Source organism: Elephantulus edwardii, unplaced genomic scaffold (assembly GCF_000299155.1).
Source record: "Elephantulus edwardii isolate Elephantulus edwardi_28Jun2011 unplaced genomic scaffold, EleEdw1.0 scaffold00015, whole genome shotgun sequence".
Classification (NCBI taxonomy): domain Eukaryota; kingdom Metazoa; phylum Chordata; class Mammalia; order Macroscelidea; family Macroscelididae; genus Elephantulus; species Elephantulus edwardii.
In genome coordinates, this window is record NW_006399765.1 from 15,167,204 (window position 1) to 15,188,789 (window position 21,586).

Sequence of the window (21,586 nt, forward strand, 5' to 3'; positions counted from 1 at the left end):
GTAGATTTTAGCTTTTTGCCTTTGGGTTGGCAGCACAACTTTTTACCTCCTAGGCCACCGTAGCCAAGTGAACTTCATCCACAAACTTATTTCATAACTTACTAAGCCTTTCTCTCCCACCCCCTAGGGTTTTTTCTTTCCTCTTTTCTTTCTCACCTTCTTTTCTGGAACTTTCCAACTCTTCCCCCTTGTACCTCTTTCCTCATCTTTTCCTCAACCAGGTGCTGTCTACATGCTCTCTGTTCTTTCCCCTCTCAAAACCTCTATCTTCTTAATTCTTTCTGCTACACAGATCCCTTCCCATCCCATTCCTTCACTTTGATTTCCCCCACCTTAATTTATCATGCTTCAAAGATTAAATATGTTTATGCCCTCACTCTATTTTCCAAATAACATTTTAATGTCTTCTGCTCTTAATTTAAAAGCAGAGGAAAGAGAGTTCATGTTTCATTCTCTCTGAGTTACAAAGAAAATTACGACCTCAACAGGCCCAGCCCTAAACTAAGAGGATGGCTGTGTGGGACACTTGAATGCTTTATTTCATTTTGCTTCTTTTGAAAGGCAAGAATCAGGAACTCTGATTAAGAAAAGTCCTATAACCTCTGGGAATGTTAGAGTTTTCATTCCGAGGCTGTTTTTAGATTTTGATAAATTTAGTGATTATATAGTCATTACATTGTAGAAATAGAAGAAGGGAAAATTCCTCTGTGGATCAGGCTCACGCTTTCTTAGCAGTCCAACAGCTGGGTTCCCCCCGCCCCCTTCTTAATTGTTAAGGAGACAAAACAAAGATAGAGCTGGACCTGAAAGGCCCAAACCAAACCTATTGTCATCAAGTCAATTCTGACTCAGGCAGGTGTGTAGGCCAGAGTAGAACTCTTATAGAGTTTCTAAGACTCTAATCTTTCCATAAGTAGTGTGTCTTGTTTTTCTCCTGTGGAGTGCCTGGTGGGTTCAAACTGTTGACATTTTGGTTTGTAGCTGAGCATTCAACCACTGAACTGCTAGAGTTGAAAAAATTAAAGATTTGAAGCCTCATTCAACTGTCTACTAGTGACAAGACTCCAGGCAAGCCAGCTTCTGTGAGATTCAACATCCCCTAAAGAGAATGAAGCCAAAACAGCTACTGAGCAGGGTGGTGATGTTCTAATGAAGAAAGCTGCCTGGATGTGTGCTGCTGCTCATTTTGGTCCAGCATAATCAGCTGGACCAAGAACAACATTGTGGAAAAGAAAGAAAAGGTTCAACTGTTCAAAGGACTGATTTCATTTTATTTGGCTCCCCCGTCACCACCCATGGAAGTAGGAAGTTAGAGTCAAATGACATATTGGACAAATCTGGTGTAATAGACTTTAAAAATTATTTTATTTGATATTGGGTTGCACACAGAATTCATATACATGGAGTTTCATTCATATTGTGTTTCATATATTCCTTCATTGACATTGCATTTCATGCAATCATTCCCATATATTGTGTTTTATAAAGTTAATCACCACAGATCTATGCCCACTGTTGCCCCAGCTTTTCAGGTCCCCACCAGATCTTTCCTAATTCCTTCATCACTTCCCTCTGCTCACCAAATGGTCCTTAAAGGCAGAGAGGTCACCTTGAGGCTTGAGGCCCACCTGGCCAAAGCCACAATGTTTTCTGTTGCATCATATACATAAAAAAGCTGCGAAGTTGCTAAAGAAGACCAGAAGAGAATCAAGGTCGTTGAATTGTGGTGTTGGCAAAGGATATGGACTGCCAGAAGAAGGAATGACTATGCCCTGGAGAAAATAAAGCTTCAGTGGGTCTTAGACATGACGGTAGTGAGACTGCATCTCATTTCTCTTGGATATGCTATCAGGAAGGATTAGCAAAGCCAAAGGTCAGCAAAAAAACCGAGATGGACTGACAACAATAGCTACAGCTGTGCCTTCAGACATAGTGGCAATTGTGAGAATAGCTCAGGACCCTTTTCCTGTTGTTCTATTGTACGTGTTTCATTGTTGGGTGCTTTTGAATTAGAACTTGACTCATGGCTGACTCTCCACTGGGTTTTCAGAGGCTGTAAATTGCACAGGAGGCAACTGCTCTTCTCCAGGAGCAGCTAGTGGCATCCAACTATCTGCCTTTGGATTGGCAATGCATCGCCTTACCCACCAGGCCACCAGAGCACCCTCCTCTTGTACACAGGGTGGCTGTAAGTCAGAGCTACCTCAATAGCTCCTGACAAAACCCAAAGCAATATGAGTTAATTGTTCTTTCTAGACTCAGTGTCTCACTCCATCTGGGCATGTGGTGCGACAGGAGACTATCGGGGCTTGTGGAATCAGAATAGAAGAAATAGGGCACTAGCAATCCGACCACCTTACAGAACCAGCTAATGTGTGCTTCTTCAGGAAGTTGGTGCTGCTTCCACAGCATTCTGCCTGTATCTTGACTCATTCTCCTTTGCTTGCCAAAAAAGGTGCCCTCTCATAAGTGTGGATGGGCATTTTATTGACTCCTGCGTCTCCAGTGCAGAGCAGAATTCACTGGAAGCCCAGAGGCAGCGTGGAGGAAGTTCTTATGAAGAGAAAGCCCTGGGTCTGTCTTGACCACTTTGCATCTTTGCATGGCTTACCTCATTTCAACCTCACAGCTGTATGAGATTCCCATTGCTATTCTATTATTCCCACTTTAAAGACAAAGATACTGGGTCTCTTATGGGTTCAGTAACTTTCCCAAGATCACACACTCTGTAATTGGCAGAGACGAGTTTTGGATCTAGAGAATTCACCTCCAAAGCTCATGTATGTTACTACTCTCTTATACAGCAGAGAACATGGAAGAATGAATGAATAGCTAAAGACACTGAGGACCCACATGGCCTTTCAGGGACCACTCAGACTTAATGATATCGTTAACTTCACACTGAACATGGTCATAGTGAAGTTGTACCCATGTGAGAGACTGAACTCTTGACATTTCTCACTTTTCTGATAAGAGATTTGCATAGCTTGGAATCCCTTATCTACCTTGATAAGTACAAATACAAAAAAATAAATAATGCAATAGCCTCTTTCCCTGGCAATTGAGACCTTGCAGTCATAATTCTGCAAGTTTGGGAAGGAAGAGGGGTGAAATGGTCTTTAAATGGTTTGAAATAAATTCCCACGGATAATTATAGGCCAGAATAAATTCCATAAGTTTTATTTAATTGGCACCAGGAAAATGAAATGGAGAAGAAAGACATTCTTATCCTTAAAGACATTGGGTTGTAACAGAAGCAGAAGTTGAGGGACATCAGGGGCACAAAAAAGCCAAGAGCAGCTGCCAGAGAAATGTCACATTCAGAGTCATTAACTCTGTTGACTGACTTGCTCATGTATCTCACTGTACTGTGAGTGGACATACATTACCTAATAGAATGTATATAACAATGGAAAGGTAGATGTGCTTGGCTATTGGGTCTCTCATTATTACTCTGTAACAAACCACCTTATGACTCTTTGTTTTAAAACTTTGATGTTTGAATTCACTGGCTCTTATTTGAACTTAGGGTAATGGGGCTTCTCACCGGGGGTCTATGATTGGGCTGATGTAGCTCTGATAACATATTTCTAACCTCTTTTTGTATCACTCAGCTAGCCGTGACTCCTGTATCCCATGCTGGTGGCACTAATGCTCTTACACTGTTGGTCAGATAAGTTGCATGGCCAATCACAACCAAAGGGTGAGACATACACTACTTACGACTGAGGCCATAGTAAGGATGTGAATGAAGAAAGGGGTAAAGGATGAGAGCGATGGTTGAGCTTACCGTAATTGTGATTGTACATCAGAAATATGTGTCCGAGGGGCGGGAGGGTTAGGGGAGAGAGATGGATAATTTGCTATATAGCTAATAGGGTCTATAGAGGAAGAATTGGAGTCCAGGATCATGCTTTTTCTCAAGGGGACCTGCTCTAAAGAGAACTATGAAATTCAACATCAGGAGCCCATTTAGACCTTTCCGTGATAGCAGCCCATGGAATCCCGTGCCCAAACATTTAACGTCAGATGAGTGAGAGGCTGGCATGCACCCATTTATATTTTCCACCCTTCTCACTTCACTGAAACCTGGTTCTTTCCTGGATTTGTTGCACGTAAGGACAAAGTCTGCTACCATGGTATCGTCTCTACTGCCCCTTCTTTCATTCTGCTGACAGATCTCACCAAGGGATCACATCCACACCGGATGGTGATTCCTCATGGAGCTGCTTTAGGCTCCGTGGGGCTCCCTGGAGCTGTCCATTGTCCTGAAGCAACTCACTAGGAGATGGGCTTAGTTAATCCAGCTGTTGGCAATTAAGGACTCATGTGCGACAGGCCTCATTTGGTTCAGGCAACTTCTGTTCTGGCTTCCTGCCTCTTGTGCACTTGGGAACATGCAATGCTTGGGAAACTATTAGTAACTGCAGTGGAGCTCTCGGGGCTTAAAAGCATTTGCTGTTTGCCATGTTGAAAGCAAGGGATTGATGTGGCAATTCACAAAATAAAATTCACAAGGGAACTCACAGAAAACTTTGTATGGTGCTCTGCACTTTATTAGACCCTTTTACACACACCATCTTATCCATGAGAATGAGTGGTTTTGTGCTTCTACAGATGATAAAACCAAGGCTTAGAAAGTATTTCCTAGTCTCTGGCCATAGAATGATGTTAAAAGAAGATACAGGTTTATGAACTTCTGAAGTGTTAATTTTTATCCTTTCGTTTATACTTTTAACAGATGGGTTTTGATCTACTAATCAGTAGAAAGGTATTTTTGGAAAACAGAGAGGAAAATACATTGGTATATTCCTAAAGATAGAACACTCGTATGTATGGATGCTTAGTGAGGGCAAGCTAAGTACATGAATAAAGATAGTGGAAGGCAGAAGGTACTAACTCTGAGATTTAGCCATTGTCTATTAAATAAACCTAAAGTTCCTACTAAGTGTCAAGTGCAGTGTTTGGCACTAGAGATGAAAGAATAAGTAAAGCAAGTATGGTTTCTTCTCACTGTAGAAAGGAGAGCATATTTAAAGAAGTAAACAGTAAAGCCCATGGCGACAAATTGTGATTAATGTGATTACATCAGTGGGTGAATGCAATATTGAGATGGGATAATGAGGGAGAGAGAAAGTGTTACTGAGGTAAGGTGATTAGAAAGCATTTTTCGGACGATGTGCTGTCTTTGCTAAGAGCTGAAGACTGAGAAGTGAGGTGGTCAAAGGGATGTGATAAGAGTATTCTGTGCAGAGAAACTGAGATGCTCAAAGATCCTAATGCCTTAAAGAGCTTGGCATGTGGGAGAACTTGATAGAGTTGCTCATGTGGTTGAAAACAAATGAGGGGAAAGGAAAGAGCATGGGCCTGAAATCCTAAGATAGGATACAGGTCATGGGCCTTGTGGGAATTTGTTCTCCATCTTTGTTTGTATTGCTTGTTAAAGAGCTTGCTATAAGTAGGTGGCCATACATAGATGCTTTAGATAGACCATTCCAGTAGCGGACTCTGAAAAAATAATGTGACTTCATGTTTAGTTGGTTGATCATCCCAGAAGACACTAAAAAGAGATGGGCAAATGAGGCAGAGAAGGAAAAGAATGATGAGAATTTACTTCCTTCTGGCTTTATGGAGTCTACTCTTCACCTTTCCATTGCTCCAGCCCTCAACTAGTGGGTTATTGTGACAATGGATGCTTGAAGAAGTTAGGCAAGTCTCCCGGGAGGAAGATGAAACCTGAAGTCAGGGTGGGTATCAGACCCTCATGGAACAGAACAGATACTCTTCCTCAGAGTAATGCAGATGATCCAACAGAATGTTAACATTATCAAACAGTATATTTGCAAGTATAATGTTCCTGAAGATTATTTTAGAATGACTAGAACAGTACATCAACAAGGAACTGCCCTAAGTAAAAGCTGCATTCAGAAGAGGCCATGACACCAGGGATATCATTGTTAAGGCCAGAGTGATCTTGGCAGAACATAGAGAATACCAGAAATATGTTTACCTGTGTTTTGTTGAATATACAAAGACATTTGACTGTATGGATCATAATAATTTATGGCTAACATTGAGAGGAATGGGAATCCCGGAACACTTAATTATACTCAAGTGATGCCCACACAAAGGCCAAGAAGCAGTTTTCTGCACAAAACAAGGGAACACTGCATAGAAAGTTATGTGTCAGAACTGTATCCTTTCTGAGATCTGTTGATCATAGGATCTCCATGAGTTGTATTCAACTTGAGGCTGCCTAAAAAGAACACAAATGAGAGGCAAAGAAACAGTGGCCTTTATTCACCAATAACCATCACTGCTTGTCTGAAGATCAGGGATCGCTCTTGACTTTTCCAGGCTGCCCAGTGGGCCAAGCTGACTTTGATGGCCAGAGCAAGTTCAATGCACTGAGTCACAGGCATTTTCAGTGGGGTGCCACTGAGTTTGTATGTATGGGAATGGGGAGTATTAAGCAGCATTGGTGGAACACTTAGTGTGTCTGCTGTAGTGGGCATTCATTGTTTTGAATTGAGAGCATTTAGAAGTAAACATTCTTGGAGAGGCTAAGGAGCCCCCAGTTCTGATTTTCTTATGTTTTTGCTTTTTATTTTGGTTTTTTGTTTGTTTGTTTATTTTGAGTGACTCATCTTTCTTTTTTTAGCTCTTTTTTAGCACTAAAACACTGTGATGTACTCACATTTGTAGCTTTCACCTTTACCCTCTTCTGGACGGCACAGGATAAGGCAAGGTTCACATCTGTTGTTCATACGGTCACTGTGAGTCATAGGAGTCTCAGTGGTACCCACCTAACAATGGCGTCCCGTAGACACAGACATACCTTTACTTTGTTAGCATCCACTAACGTCTAGGCAGAGGACTGCATAAAGCTCCCATTCTAAAAGAACAGGTGATGTTTAGGATCTTCAGAAGCAGATTACAAATGTCTTCTCTACAGATTCCTCAGTAATTCTCCTCTGACTATAAACCGACCGCCATCAAATTGGTTCTGATTCATAATGACCCTCTAGAACAGAGTGAAACTCTCCTGTAGGGTCTCCAAGCTTGTAAACCTTTATCAAAGCAGACTGTCTCATCTATATAGGTGATAAAAACCAAATGACTGATTTTTTTTTTTAATAGCTGTGAAAGGCTGGATAAGAAATCACCTTTTTTATTCCCGGTGAGAAAAATGTTGGTTCCATTTAATAAAGGAGTTGAGATCAGAAGAAAGTATATGCCTTCATTCAAAGCACATAGACAGTGAATGCAGATACCGTCTGTGAGGGTTCTCCCCTGGTAATAGAGCCAGCTCTGCAAAGGGACACCTCAACATTTTCCATTTGTAAACAAGGGGTGTTGGAATGTAAAGAAAGCAGTTTACCCAATTGTTTGGTTGTGGCAAATGTTTTCTGTACAAAAAGGCCAGAGTGGGGGAAAAAAAGAGAGAGAGAGAAGAGGAGAGGAGAGGAGAGGAGGGGGGGGAGAGAGAGACAGACATTTTTTTTTGGTGGCAATGTTATCTGTCTTAAAACTACTGAACATTACAGAATAGAAACAATTATAGATATGGGCATGCAAGTGAATGATGTTGGATTCCAATAAAACTTTATTTATAAAAAATAATGACCCAGCTATTACACTGCTTGGAATATACTCAGAAAAAAATGAGACACAAATGGAGAGTTGCACACTAGTGTTCATAGTGGTGTTTCTATGCAAGAGCATAGAAACATTCCAAATGTCCAACTACAATTGAGTGGATTGAGAAATTGTGGTACATTCACATGATGGAATATTACGCAGCATGCAAAGAGATTTTGAAAATTACTGCCTAACTTGGGAGGGACTGGAGAGCATTATGCTAAATGAATGTACACAATTCCATAAGGACAAATACTGTATAGGACCATTATTATCGAAATAGATAACTAGTAAAATGTGTATGTGGATTCCAGGGTGGGAGGAGAGGAACAGAGGGGTGAGGATGGGTAGGGGGCCAGTCATGGGTCGTACAGAGCTCTTTAGCCTATTAGCAGGTACTATGAGCATGTTGCAAGGAGGAACCAGTCCTTGGAGAGAGACGTCATGCTTGGGAGGGTGAAGGGTCAGCAAAAGAAAGGAAGATCCTGGATGAGATGGCTTGATTCAGTGACTACGGTAATGGGGGTAGGTGAACATAGGGTTGCTATGAATCACAAGCAACTCAACGACACGTGACAACAAAAGAGTCATTATACTTGGAAGGATGTTGGGTCAGTGAAGGAGAGAGTGACCCACAATGAGATGGATTGACATTGTGGCTTCAGTGGGTTTAGTGTCTCAGAGATGATGCGGATGGCACAGGATAGGGAGGTCTCAGGATGGCTGTTGATAAGGTTGCTATGAATGGTACCTGACTCAACAGCACCTAACAACAACCAAGTCAAGAAATACTATAGGGCAGAGTACAACTTCCCTGTAAGTTTTCCAAGGCTGCAATTAAATGTGTGGAGTCAAAGTCATTGCCTTGAAGTCTTGAACAGTCTAGAGGTTTTTGGAGGGGATAACCTGTCTTTCTGTTATGCAGCAACTGGTGGGTTCGAACCTTATGTCTTTGGGTTGGCAGCCCAACTCTTTATCTGCTAGGCTACCAGAACTATCTCTGTAGTGAATGATGGGTTGCAACTATTGATGCTGTCAAAAGCCTTAACCAGAGCTCCTTGAGAACATTACAACCACTAGATGGCGCCCTTCCACTAGTGAGGGGAACTGGAGGCTGGATTGTCTCATCCAAGGATAAAGGAGGAAGAAGGGAATTATGCCAGAAATTACTGAAGAAAGGCCGGAGCAAAGCAAAATATCCAAATAGAATTCAAATGACAGAAAGTGTGAATACATGTGTACATGCACACACATGCTCCCACCCCTCCCTCCCTCCCTCCCTCCCTCCATCCATCCATCCATCCATCCAACCATCCGAATATCCACATGTGAATACTTAACTGTTTTCCAGGCACAATTCAAGGCAGGCATGTGCAAATAAATGTTTAACGAGGGACTTTGGCAAAAGGGGGGAAAAGCACCCTGGTTTGTAGCACTTGTTGATTTCCATGGTGAAATACTTCCTGGCTGATTTCAAGCTACTAATGTGTCATCTCATCTGTCTCTTTGCCAAGTTCCCATCATTGACTAATAGTCTCAAGCTGATAAAAGCTGGTTTCAGCACACCATCAGTTGGAGATCTTTTCTTGCCTTTGTCTTCACGTTCACTTGGTAAGGTAGGAGATTAATGACGAAGGGTGAAAATGGTAATGGACGACTGCTGACATTTGTGGGGCAATTACAAGCCTCAGACATCGTGCTAAGAGTCTCACACATATTATCTCATTTTGCAGTTCTCACAGCTCCGTGAGCCACAGGTAGCAGCCTCACTTTGCAGGAGAACACGTGGAAGGGGGTAAAGAAGCATTTGACTCAAAGTGATAATCACCCCAATTCAATTTGTAGAGTTTGAATCCTGAGGTCAAGTACTTGATGCTGCTGTGCTTGGCCAGGTGGAGGTATTTAAATCCATTTTACAGCTAAGAAAATGGGTTAAAAAAATGGAATCTCTCACCTAAGAACAGACAGCTAATTGCTAGTCACAGTAGGGACAGTACTCAGTTTTTACTTTAGAGTGTGTGTTTATTATATGTATCTCTGTCTCTATCTCCTCTATCATCTCTAACTCTATCATCTCTATATCTCTATCTCTGTATCTATCTCTGTCTCTATCTATCTATCTCTATCTCTCTATCTCTCTCTCTACCTCTATATCTATTTTTATTTTTATTTATTTTTTTTCTCTCCAATTGCTCTGGTGGCCTAGTGTGGAAAGAAGCTGTGCTGCAGTCACAAAGGCACACGGTTCGAGGCCACCAGCTAGCTGCTCAGCGGGAGGAGGACAGGTAATCTCCTCCCTCTGAAAACCCAGTAGAGGGTCAGCTATGAGTCGGTTCTGACTCTGCAGTACACAACAACAAGGGATTGGAAGGGAGCTCTGGGTACAGAGGCATCTCAGACCTAACGATCTAAAATCTGTATCTGCAAATCAGACGACCTACATCAGAAAACCCTCTGGAGCACACAGCTGTTACACTGTTGACCCTCCAGCGAGGTTTTCAGAGGCTGTTAGTCCCACAGGAAGAGACTGGCCATCCTTCTCTGAAGCAGCTGGTGGACGTGCCTTTGGTTTGCAGGGCAGCGGGCAGCTTCTGACCACTGTAGCACACTGTTGCTGTTAGGTGCCAGCAAGTCGAGTAGAACTCATAGCCACTCTGAATAGCCAGCCTGAACCCTGCGCTACCCTGTGCCACCTTCATCATCTCTGACACACGGAGCCCATTGCTCTAGTCACCACAGTGTGTCAGTCCATCTCGCTGAGGGGCTTCCTCTCCTTTGCCGACTCTCTGACTTTCTAAGCATGATGTCCCTTTCCAAGGAATAGCCTCTCCTAGATTCATCTCCAAAGCGTGAGACGAAGCTTTGTCATCTTTGCCTCTAAGGAGGACTCTGGGTGTACCTTCTCCAAAAATTATCTCTGTTTCTTTGCTGTCTGTGAGATATGCAGTAATTTCTTCCACACCACCACTCAAAGCTATCAATTTTTACTCTGTCTTCCTATTCAATGTCCAGCACTAGGGGTCATCATAAACCAGAGTCAACATGCAGGACAGTTTCTTGTTTTCTTTTTCAGTGACAGTATGTTCTCCACTCCATCCTGTTCATGTTGTAATATGCTGCTGAATCTGACTGACCTCATAGCTCATTCTCAATTGGATTTCTGATGCTGTAAGTCACATGGGAAGAGATTGATTATCTTTCTTCCTTAGCATTGCTGCTGGATTCGAACCTTTGAATCACAGACTATATTACCAGATGGGAATGGCTATCTGCGTTTTCCATCCCAGAGGAGACCAGAATCAGAGAATGAGACGTTACTGTGGATCTAAATTTCCTAAAAGCGTATTCATTGAAAGCAGCAAGAAGGAGCCGAGGATGGCTTGAGAGTGGAAGGTAATTTCAGAAGTGGAGTGTTTGGAGTAGAAGCACATGGTCGTCCACTCCTTATTAGGTCTGAGGGAATCATTGCATCTCAGCACAGTCCTTCATTCAAGTAGTAAGTCCATCTGCGTTACTTGGAAAAGTTTAAATGATGCTTAAGAAAGCAGGCTATCAGTCAGTTTATTTCAGAAAGACTTCTCTCTACTTTGCCTTTTTTTTTTTTTTAAATTCCCGAAAGAGGTTTATGCTACCTTACGGAAATGTTAAATGCATGGAAAAATTCCTCCCCTGGCAGGGTCTGCTGACTGGGGCATGCTGCTGTAAGATCTCAGACCGTCTTGATTAGCTGGTGTAAGGTGACAACCTTGAGTTTGAAGAGATTCTTTTGTTAGCTGCTATGAAACTTTCTATCCTCATTCATTGATTGGGATTTGGGATGCGCAAAATCCCTTTCCTCTAGTTATTTTGGGGAGCTCTGGTGGCTTAGTGGTAAGGAGTTAGGCGCTTTCTAAACATGGTATCGTTTATCAAGGAAAAACCTCTCCTAACAACAGGCCAAACCGAAGGAACACGGTTCAAATCCGCCAGCTGCTCAGCCAGAGAAAGATGGGAAGACTCCTTGCATGTGATTTACTGCCTCTCAAGACGCACTGGAGGGTCAGTTATGAGTCAGTTTCCACTCGACAATCCTCAACAACAGGTACTTATCTTGGGCTTACTATGGACTTGGATCCTTTATTTAATATGGACCCTTCCCAGACTATATATTCAACATTTGAGTGGGCTTGATTTTAATAGTTTGTTCTTTACATTGGGGTGGTCCATCTATGTGCTCCCCCTCCTGCCACCTCATTTGTATTAGGATGCCTCAGCATTTTGACCTGTTTTCATGTCCTCACTCCAAGACTTCTCTTGGGCTCTACCCTTTGACCCAGTGAGTCAGTGATTCTCTCTTCCATGTTACATCGTGCTAAGTGCCATCGAGTAGAGTAAAATCCATCCTGTGCTACACCATCCTTATCATCCTTGTCACATTTGAATTCATTGCCACAGACACTGCATCAGTCTACCTCATTGAAGGTCTTCCTCTCCTTTGCTGACCCTCCAACTTTCTGAGCATGGTATCCTTTTCCAAGGAATAGCCTTTCCTAACAACATGCCTAAAACACATGAGACGAAGCTTCATCAACTTTACCTCCAACACACATCTGTTCTTTTGGCAGTCCATGGGATACAGCACTTTTCTCCAACACCGCAACTCAAATGTATCAATTCTTTCTTTCATATTTTAACACTGTCTTTGATCTTGTGTTATGAGGAATAATGTTTGGAGATTAGATGGCCATGTAGATAGATCTCTCCCTTCAAGAACACCTTTTGAAGGTTGAAGGGCAGAGTTCAGTAGCTGTATCTTTGAATCACTGATGGGATTCAGGCTGAGGCCAAGCCTTCCTGAAGATTCTTCTAGTCAAAGACTGTGCGCTGCAGGGTTACTGGTGTTGGACCATTCCTGTCTGTCATTGAGTTTCTCCACTGGGCAACTTTGTGGGAAGATAGTCCACTGGTCTGGCACAGACTATGTTCAGACTTCATTGGAGCCATTCTCTCTTCCACCCTTCCTTCCTTCCACCCTCCCGTCCACCCTCCCGTCCTTCAATCCATCCAACAGATGTCAAAATCCCCATCTCTGAAGTTTCTGTCCACTTGTTCTTGCTATTTTCCCCTTATAGGTTTTTTCCTCCATAACATCCCCTATGCCCAACCCCACCTGGGCATCTGCTTCTCAGAATCCACACTTATAACCGGCAGCCATTGCTTCAGAGTAGAATCATCCTCTGTAAGGATTTTAGGGATTGTTTTTTCAGAAGTAAGTTTCTAGACCTTTTTCTGAGGTACCTCTGGGTGCCCTCAAGCTTCCAGCTTTCTGTTATCAGCTGAGCACCTTCATGGAAAACAAGACTACAGTTCTTACTCAGAGCAGACCAAGTTTCATACCCTGCTATCTTAGACTCTACTGCTACTATAACAGAAATGTTATGTGAGTGACTAACATAGAAGGAAAAAGATGTATTTAAAATAAAGAGGTTAGTTGTGTGAATTCAGGATGCCAGTTCCAGTGCTTCCCCAACCCCCATTTCTCTGTCTGTGTGTGTGATTGTGTGTTTGTGTGTGTGTGTGAGAGAGAGAAACTCTGTGTGTGTGTGTGTGTGAGAGAGAGAGAGAGCATGAGAACGAACAAACACAGGAGGAAGGTTTGCCTCTTTATGTTTTGGTTCCATGATGAACTTCATGTGGCCTAGCATCTCACCCCACTACATCTCTGCTTGTCTGATTGAGTCCTTTTATCTCTTGTAAGAGGTTGACTGAAAATACACACTGCACTGATCCTGCTTGATTAACTCAACTGAGAATTCGTTGCAGCCATGGGCATAGAGACTAGGAATCATGACCTGTATTTTTGGGAGAACGATGTTTTCAATCCGTAACATTTAAGAGAAACCACAAGTGGCTTTAAAAAGCAGAAATTTTACATATATGTGTTGTGGTGGTTAAGTTCCATTGAGTCCACTCCCACTCATAGCAGCACTGTGCAAATGGAACAAATCCAGCTCTATCCTGGGCCATCGTCACACTCCACTGTGCTGATGTCTGTTGCTGCATTCACTGTCACAGTCCACTCCTGAGGGTCTTCTCCTCCTCTGCTCTTCCTCTACTCCAAGTATGACGTTCTTCTCCAGGAAGTTGCCCCTTGGGATTACAAGCCCCAAGTGTATGAAATGTGGTATCACTATCCTTGCTTCTAAGGACCACTTTGACTGAACTTCTTTAGGTTTTATGTGTATGAATCTATCCAGATATATTTACCTGTCTCGCTTTTGTTAGCCATCAAGGCAGCTGAAACTCATAGAAACACTATAGACAACAGATTGGAATCTGTCCCCACACTGTGCTGACCTCACAGTCTCAGCCACTGTTACAATAACTGTCAGTTTACCTCATTATAAGGACCTTCCTCTCTCACCAGTCCTCTTATTTTTCCAAGCAGGATAAATTGCCAATCATGCAGAGATAAGTGTATTTTAAATATTCTATTATAAGCTTTGGCTTTAATTAGTTTTTTCTTATTGACTAATGTATTCTATCAAATTGGATTTAACTCATTTCACATTCTTACATGTTGGAAATATTACTTTAAAATACAACTTATTTAATATTTATATGATTATATTGTGTATGTAATATACTTCAAATATATTGATACTGGAGGGGGAGAGCAGAAATTTATTCTTTTGTTGTTCAGAAGACTTGTTGTTGTTGTTGTGTGGTGTTGACTCAGAACTGAACCATAGCTCCAGCAGGTCTTCAGAGGTGGTTAATCACATGCCTGGCATTCTTCCATGAAACAGATGGTGGATTCAGATCCCAGGCCTTTAGGATTGCAGTGTAGCCGGTAGGCCACCAGAGCTCCAGGAGGCTAGAAGTTCAGCTTCAAGGTTCCAGCTCTCGGGGAAGGCCTACTCTTCCTCTGTTGGTTGGGAAAGAAAAGCCTTAGTTCCTTTGCCATCTGTCGGTCCAGCATTCTCTGGAGATTCCCATGTGTTCTGGCCTCCCCCAGTGTCAAGGAACGCCCTTGGCTGACTTTCCTCCCTGCTTATCTCTAGTGAGAAAAAGAGATTACAAGGTGGTGTTGTTATTAAGTACCTTTGAGTCGCAGATGACTCATAGCGCCCCATGAACGAAAGACCTGAACAACTGTATAACTTCCATCCTTTCTCCAAGTTCATAGAGTTTCTGGAGGCACGCTGTTTTGGAAGTTGATGCCACTCCTGCTTCCAAGCTATAATTACAGGCTACAAGAGAAACTCCCTTTCTGTGAGACTGGGGCTTCAGTGGAATGAAGGGAATTGTGTTTCACCCTCATTCCTTTTTACCACTATTTGGTTTATCAGATCATGTGGTATCGTTACATAGTCTCCACATTATATCATTACATAGATGCATTCTTTGAGACATAATTCAAGCCATGACACCAGCTATACCTCGAAACAAAAATCTTTGATGTGATTTTAAAATAATAGGAGCTTGTTCACTATCTCCTAGTAAGTAAGTTCAAGTAAGCCCCTGCTTACCTTCCTTATGGGGTAATTTGATACTATTTAATCAGACCATTGCGATCCATAGGGTTTCTCTTGACAGTGGTTTATTATACAACCACCACCATTGCATCTTTAAACAAGACTGAACCATTTCTGGATGATTCATGATCATGACCATGGACATCGTTGATTATTGGAGAATACACTGTTGTCCTCAAAACTACTGTGATTTTAAGGCGATTTGCTCTTCTGTGAGTGGCCCCAGCTGTTTCCTATGCATCTGAAAGTTGGGCTATGAATAAAGATTGATAGAAGAAGAATTGATGCTTGTGAATTGTGGTGTAGATAAGAGTCCTAAGTATCCCTTGCACTTCCAAAAGAACAAACAAGTCTGTGTTTGAGGAAGTTCAATCATTGTGTTCCTTAGAAGCAAGGATGGTGAAACACACTTTGGACATGTTGTCAGGAGGGGTCAATACTTGATGAGAGAGATGCTGGGAAATGGGGAGGGTCAGAGAAAGACAAGGCAACCCGCAGCAAGATGAGTTGACACAGCAATGGGCTCCGGTATGTCAGAGCAGATATAATGAGGGTGCTGCAGATGCTATAAGATGAGGGAAGATTCAGATCTTGTTAACAGACTCAGTTGTTATGAGTTTTAATGGATTCATTCAGCAGCACCTAACAACAATATGAGTGACACCAGATGACTTCGCTCTTTGAGGTGTTGTGCATAAATATATATATATATTTTAAAAACCTAGTTTTATTTTTAAGAAAACAAAGATTCTTACCATCGGACTAATAATAGGCAATGTCATGATGGATGGAGAGGAGATTGAAAGTGTCAGCAGCTTCATCTTGCTTGGATCCGCAATTAATACCCTTGGTACCAGCAGTCAGGAAATAAGGAGACACATTGTTGTGGAAAAATCTGCTGTTAGGGACCTTTCCAAATTATTGAGAAGTAGCAATGTCGGTTTTAGGACTAAGGTGCATCTGATTCAGGCCGTGGTCTTTCTGATCACTTGCTATGCATCTGAGAGCTGGACAGTGAATAAGGATGACAGAAAAAGAATGGATGCTATTGAGCTGTGGTGCTGGAGAAGAGCACTGAACATCCCACGGACGGCCAAGAGAATGAACAGATATGTTTTAGAGAGGGTGCAGCCATCATGCTCTTTGGAGGCAAGAAGGATGAGGCTTTGCCTCACATACATTGGGCATGTTGCTTGGAGGGGCTATTCCTTGGAGAGGAATGTGATGCTGGGAAGGGTGGAGAGTCACCAAAGAAGAGGAAGACCCTCAAATAGGTGGATTGACATGGTGACTGCTGCAATGGACTCTTGAGTGGCAGGAAGTATGAGGATGGTACAGGATAGGACAGAGTTCAGATCTTTTGTTTATAGGGTCACTATGAGTTTTACTCAACTCGATGGCACCTAACAACAACAACAGTAGTTTTATGTTTATGTCTCTATCTTTGCTGTTAGCATCTCTAAATGATAGTGCCAGAACTGACTTTGAAGGCCACGCATCAGGAGACCTCCCCAGAGCACTGCTTTGTTAGGAATACAGGATTAGGTAAGAAGCAGTCCTTTCTTTCAAGGTGGGAGTTAGTGGTTCCAGCTCCTCATTTTATAAACGACAAACCAATTTGATGATGACATTTCTCAGCAGAATCCTCAGGAAATGGAAAAGGCAAGAAACTAATATGTAATGACTTTATGTAATAGGTAATGACAGCAAAGGAGTTCCTCAAGATGGGCAGATGTGAATCGAATGCGCCCCTCCATATCTCCTACTGGACCTCCTGTCTCAGCCAATTCATGGCGGTATAGAATCACTCGTATGCCTAGCCCTTAGTTCAACACTTCCGTGACTAATCGACATCCTCAAAAAGACTTGACTGTGAAGTGACTCCACGGAAGACCTCAGCCCTTCAGCGAGAATGTGCCACTCACCCCATTGGTGATTTTCCATAGTGAGGGAATAAGCAACGTGCAGCTGGAGAAAGGTGCCAGGCATTCATTTGGAAGAACTTGAACCAAGAAGCAGACAGTTGAGTGGAACAAGGGGACACTGAGCGGTTTAAAGTCAGGGGAGGCATGAGTCAGGGTGTCTCCTTTCACCATACTTCTTCAGCCTGTAGGCTGAGCACATAAGCTGAGAAAGTAGACGAGAATGAAGGACTGAGGAAGGCCCACTAATAGCCGGAGATATTCAAGTGACACCACCCAGCTTGAGAAAAACAAAGAGGACGTGAAGTGTCAGAAACTACTGTTGTTGTTGTTATGTGCTGTTTGAGACTCATAGCGACCCTATGTACAACAGCCCTAAACCCTGCTCTATCCTGTGCCAATCTCATTGCCTCTGACCCACCCATCCCGATTACCCCAGTCACTGAATCAATCCACCTCATAGAGGGTCTTCCCCTCCTGTGCTGTCCCTCTACTCTACCCAGCATGATGTCCCTCTCTAAAGACCTACTGTAGGTATTTTATTATTTTTATTTTGTGTGTGTACCATCAAATTGGATCCAACTGGTATGGGAGGAGATTGCCCCTCCTTCTACAGCAGAGCTTCTGGTGGATTCGAACCACGTGCCTCTGGGATTGCAGTGTACTGTAGGTATCTTAGAAATCTTTGCAACATTCTGAGGCATGTATGCTATTATCCATAGATTGCAGATGAGAAGAGTGAGACACAGAGACGTTTACTATCTTGCCCGATAAACAGCACATCTTGTGCCTGGTGCAACTGCCCCATAGTCCACATAACCGGCTGCAAGTATGCCGATGGTCTCACTTCATTCAACTGGAATTTGATTCAAATTGGAATGGAAGAGAGGAGGAGGAAGAGGGGAAAGAAAACAAGAGATGCAAGGTCAAGGGAAGGGAAAGATGAAGGAGAGAATCTTCGTAGGAGGAGGAAGAGTTAAGGAAAGAGAAGGCTGGTCAGGAAGGTGGTGAGCGTCCACAAACACTGGTGGGCAGGCAGGTCCTTTCAAGCAGGGAGCCCCTCCATTCGAGGCCTGTCAGGGAACATGTGAGGAGTCTGTGGACATACTTCTCTCAAGGAAGGACAGCTGTCGCCAGAGAGAGCCTGCCATTCAGTTAACAGGTCCTAGATTTCCATCTGGGCTGGTCTAGATTCCTGGAGAGCCATTGTCTTCACAAAAAGGAAGGTTTTAAAAGGCAGAATCACTTTCTTATTGACTAAGCACCTAGCAGGTGTCAGACTCTGGGGAATAAACAGACAGACTCCTGCCCTTAAGATACAGTCTGGTGGAGGAAGAAGGCAGAGAAATAAAAAAAAAAAGGTTGTGTTGTAATCATGAGAAGTGGTTATGTGGTAGCAAACGTGAAGATATTGGACACCTTAAAGACTGGAAACCCAGCTGCCTTCACTGCAGTTGATTTCAAGGCTGCAGTTCTCTTTGCTTCAGGGGTTTTAATTTTCTTCTTCTTCTAATCATCCTTTATTGCCAAGAATGTTACAATAAAATGCAGTACATGTCGCTAATTGCACAATGGATGGCTCACTGAAGGCTCCCAGGACGTTGTGGTTCACCCACGGCCTCAGCTGGAGATTTAGAGGTTCTTAGGGAGTTCATCTCTCTTCACATCACGGATGTGGGAAGGGGGCCGGGGTGGAGCCTGGCTCTGGCTTCACAGCCCGTGCAAGGTGCCCAGCCCATTATCAGCCTTGTAAGAATGATAAGGGTCCCCTGGTGGTGCAGTGGTTAAGTGCTTGTTGGCTAAGCAAACAGCTGGCAGTTCAAATCCACCAGCCTTCCCAAAGGAGAATATGTGGCTATCTGCTTCCAGAAAGATTCTCTCTTTCATTTCTATCCAGTTGCAACTGACTCCTAAGAGACCCTCTAGTGAGCCTCTAGTTCTTGAGGCTGTAAATGAAATGGAGTAGAGAGATCGCCTTGCTCCCATGGAACTGCTGGTGGTTTCAGACTTCCAGAGAGGCATAGGTTTGAGATGAGCAGTGCATTTTCCTCCGATGGTACCAGCTGAGCTCCCTGTCCTTGGAAACCTATGGAGCAGTTTTTCTCCGTTCTGTTGAGTCTGTGAGTTGTAATTGACTCTGAGGTTCTGAGGTTTGGAAGGACTATAATACAGTTCTTGAGAGGATGGATTCTAATCAATAATTCATACATGTTTTGTTTTGCAGCTTTGTAGTCTCTGCAATGGAGAATTCTCCCCTCTTTCTCCCTGTGTTACTGTTTCCATTCAATCCTTCTTTTTTCTCTCTTCCTGTTTTTGGAGCTTTATCACTGGGTGAATAGTTCCACTTTTGATCTTGTGTGGCTGATAAGGTTATGTTGATAAGGTTTTGATCTTGTGTGGTTGATAGATCTAAGAAAGGCGTGCTTGAAGGGTGTAGAAAAGCCATAATCTCTATTAGAGACAGGTAAAATTGAGCTTTTTAAATTGTTGGTTTTGTTTGATTTTCAGGAATATTAATCACTTGGTGGCTAAATGGGTCAGCAGCTTGAACATATTAGCTATTTCACAGATGGAAGATAGGGCAGTTTTATGCCAATATGATTATTGTGGTTATTACATGTCTCTGAGTTAGACATGACTTATAGCAAAACTATGAACAATGGCTCTGTACCTTGCTCTGTCTTGAGCTAGCCTCATTATCTCTCTGATATACTTGACACCACTGCCAAAATCATTGTGTCAAGCCATCTCATCCAGGGTCTTCCTTTCCTGTGCTGAATCTCCACCCTTCCGCATGATGTCCTTCTTCTGATAACATGCCCAAAGTATGTGAAGTGGAACTTCAAAATCCTTCCCTCCAAGGAGTTACCTGATTTCACCCTCTATAGGAGAGACCTGTTTGTTCTCTTCAGAATCCATAATAAGTTGAATACCTTTCCCCAGCACTATAACTCAAAGTCATAGATTCTTTTTTTGTCATCCTTATTCGTTATCCAGGTTTCAGATACATAACAAGCAGTTTAGAATACCATGACCTGGACCAGGTGCACCTTAGTCCCTAGAGTGACATCATTTGCTCTTTAGCACTCTGGAGAGGTCCTAGACAGCAGATTTTTTTTTTTCAATACAGTTGGTCTCTTGATTTCCTAACTGCTGGTGCCAAGAGTGTTGATTGTGGATTGGAGCAAGATGAAATGATTAACAACTTCAGACTTTTTTCTATCTATCATGATGTTGCCTATTGGCCTGGTGGTGAGGATTTTTGTTTTCTTGATCTTGATTAAGACTGCACAATTTGCACATATGTAAAACCTAGAACTAGATGGGTAGGAGCACAGTCAACCTAAACACTAATATTAACATTAATTAGAGTTCACTCGCTAAAGTGACTTAGTGATAAGAGTTGTGTCGCCACCGCAAAGACGGGCAGTCTCTTCCCATGAGACGTACTGCCTCTGAAAACCCCCTGGAACGTCAGCTACGAGTTGATTCCAACTCAGTGGTACACCACCACAACCACTGTGATAAGGACAGACACTCTAGTTTATGTCACCAGCTCCTCTGGCAAGGATCTTTGCTGTCTCTTGTTCTCCTAACATTTGAAGATTGAGTCAAAGGCTCTGTACATCTTTGTGACAAGAGCCTTTCCGTAAGGTCCTATGTGAAGTGATAGGAGAAAGTTCAGATCTGTTGTTCATAGGGATAGATTTGTTATGAGTCATAGGTGACTTGACAGCACCCAACAACAACATCTTCACCAATGTGGAGCGATGGTCTAGGGAGCTGCTGGAAAAAGAGACCAGCTCAGTACCAAGTTAAGAGGAAGAAACCATGTCTTTAACCCCCACATCCACCCATCACCCAACCAACTGTGTGTAGTATGTGATGTGTGTATTAATAGGAGGAATTACTTTAGCTTGATTGTTTATATTGGATGCTGTTTTGATGTGTAGAAAATAAATTCTATGAAAGTTATTTGAAAGGTTTACTTTTCAGTAATTTCTACTTATTATATCAAAACGACTGGAAGGAATTTCCACTAAACGTCTCAGAATTTTCTGGAACTAAGGGAGAGACAGTGACTACCTTCCTCGTACAGAATTAGCGGCCACATGCCAGCCTTGTGGCCTTGAACTCCTTCAGTCTTTGAGTCCCTGCCCAGTCAATGCTTTAGGCCTCTTGTTGGGGAGATTTTGGTACAGAGTTCACTAAAAGAGATAACCTTGGATTCCAAAACATAGGTGGGAAGGCAAGTGGGGTCCCTATCACCCCAGCTCCATATTAATACTGAGACTAAATGCATCTCTTGAGAAGCTTGGCTCTACCTTGGACTTGAAAGGGCAACTTTCCACACTAGTTTTCAGTGGTTCTTCCTAGCACCTGCTCTTCTCTTAGGTAGGTCCTTTAACTAACCACCAGCTCCCAGTCACTTGTGTTGATATGATGTATTTCCTCTAATCTTCATGATAGCCAGATTGGGGGTGGGGTACATGTTGTTGACTCCAT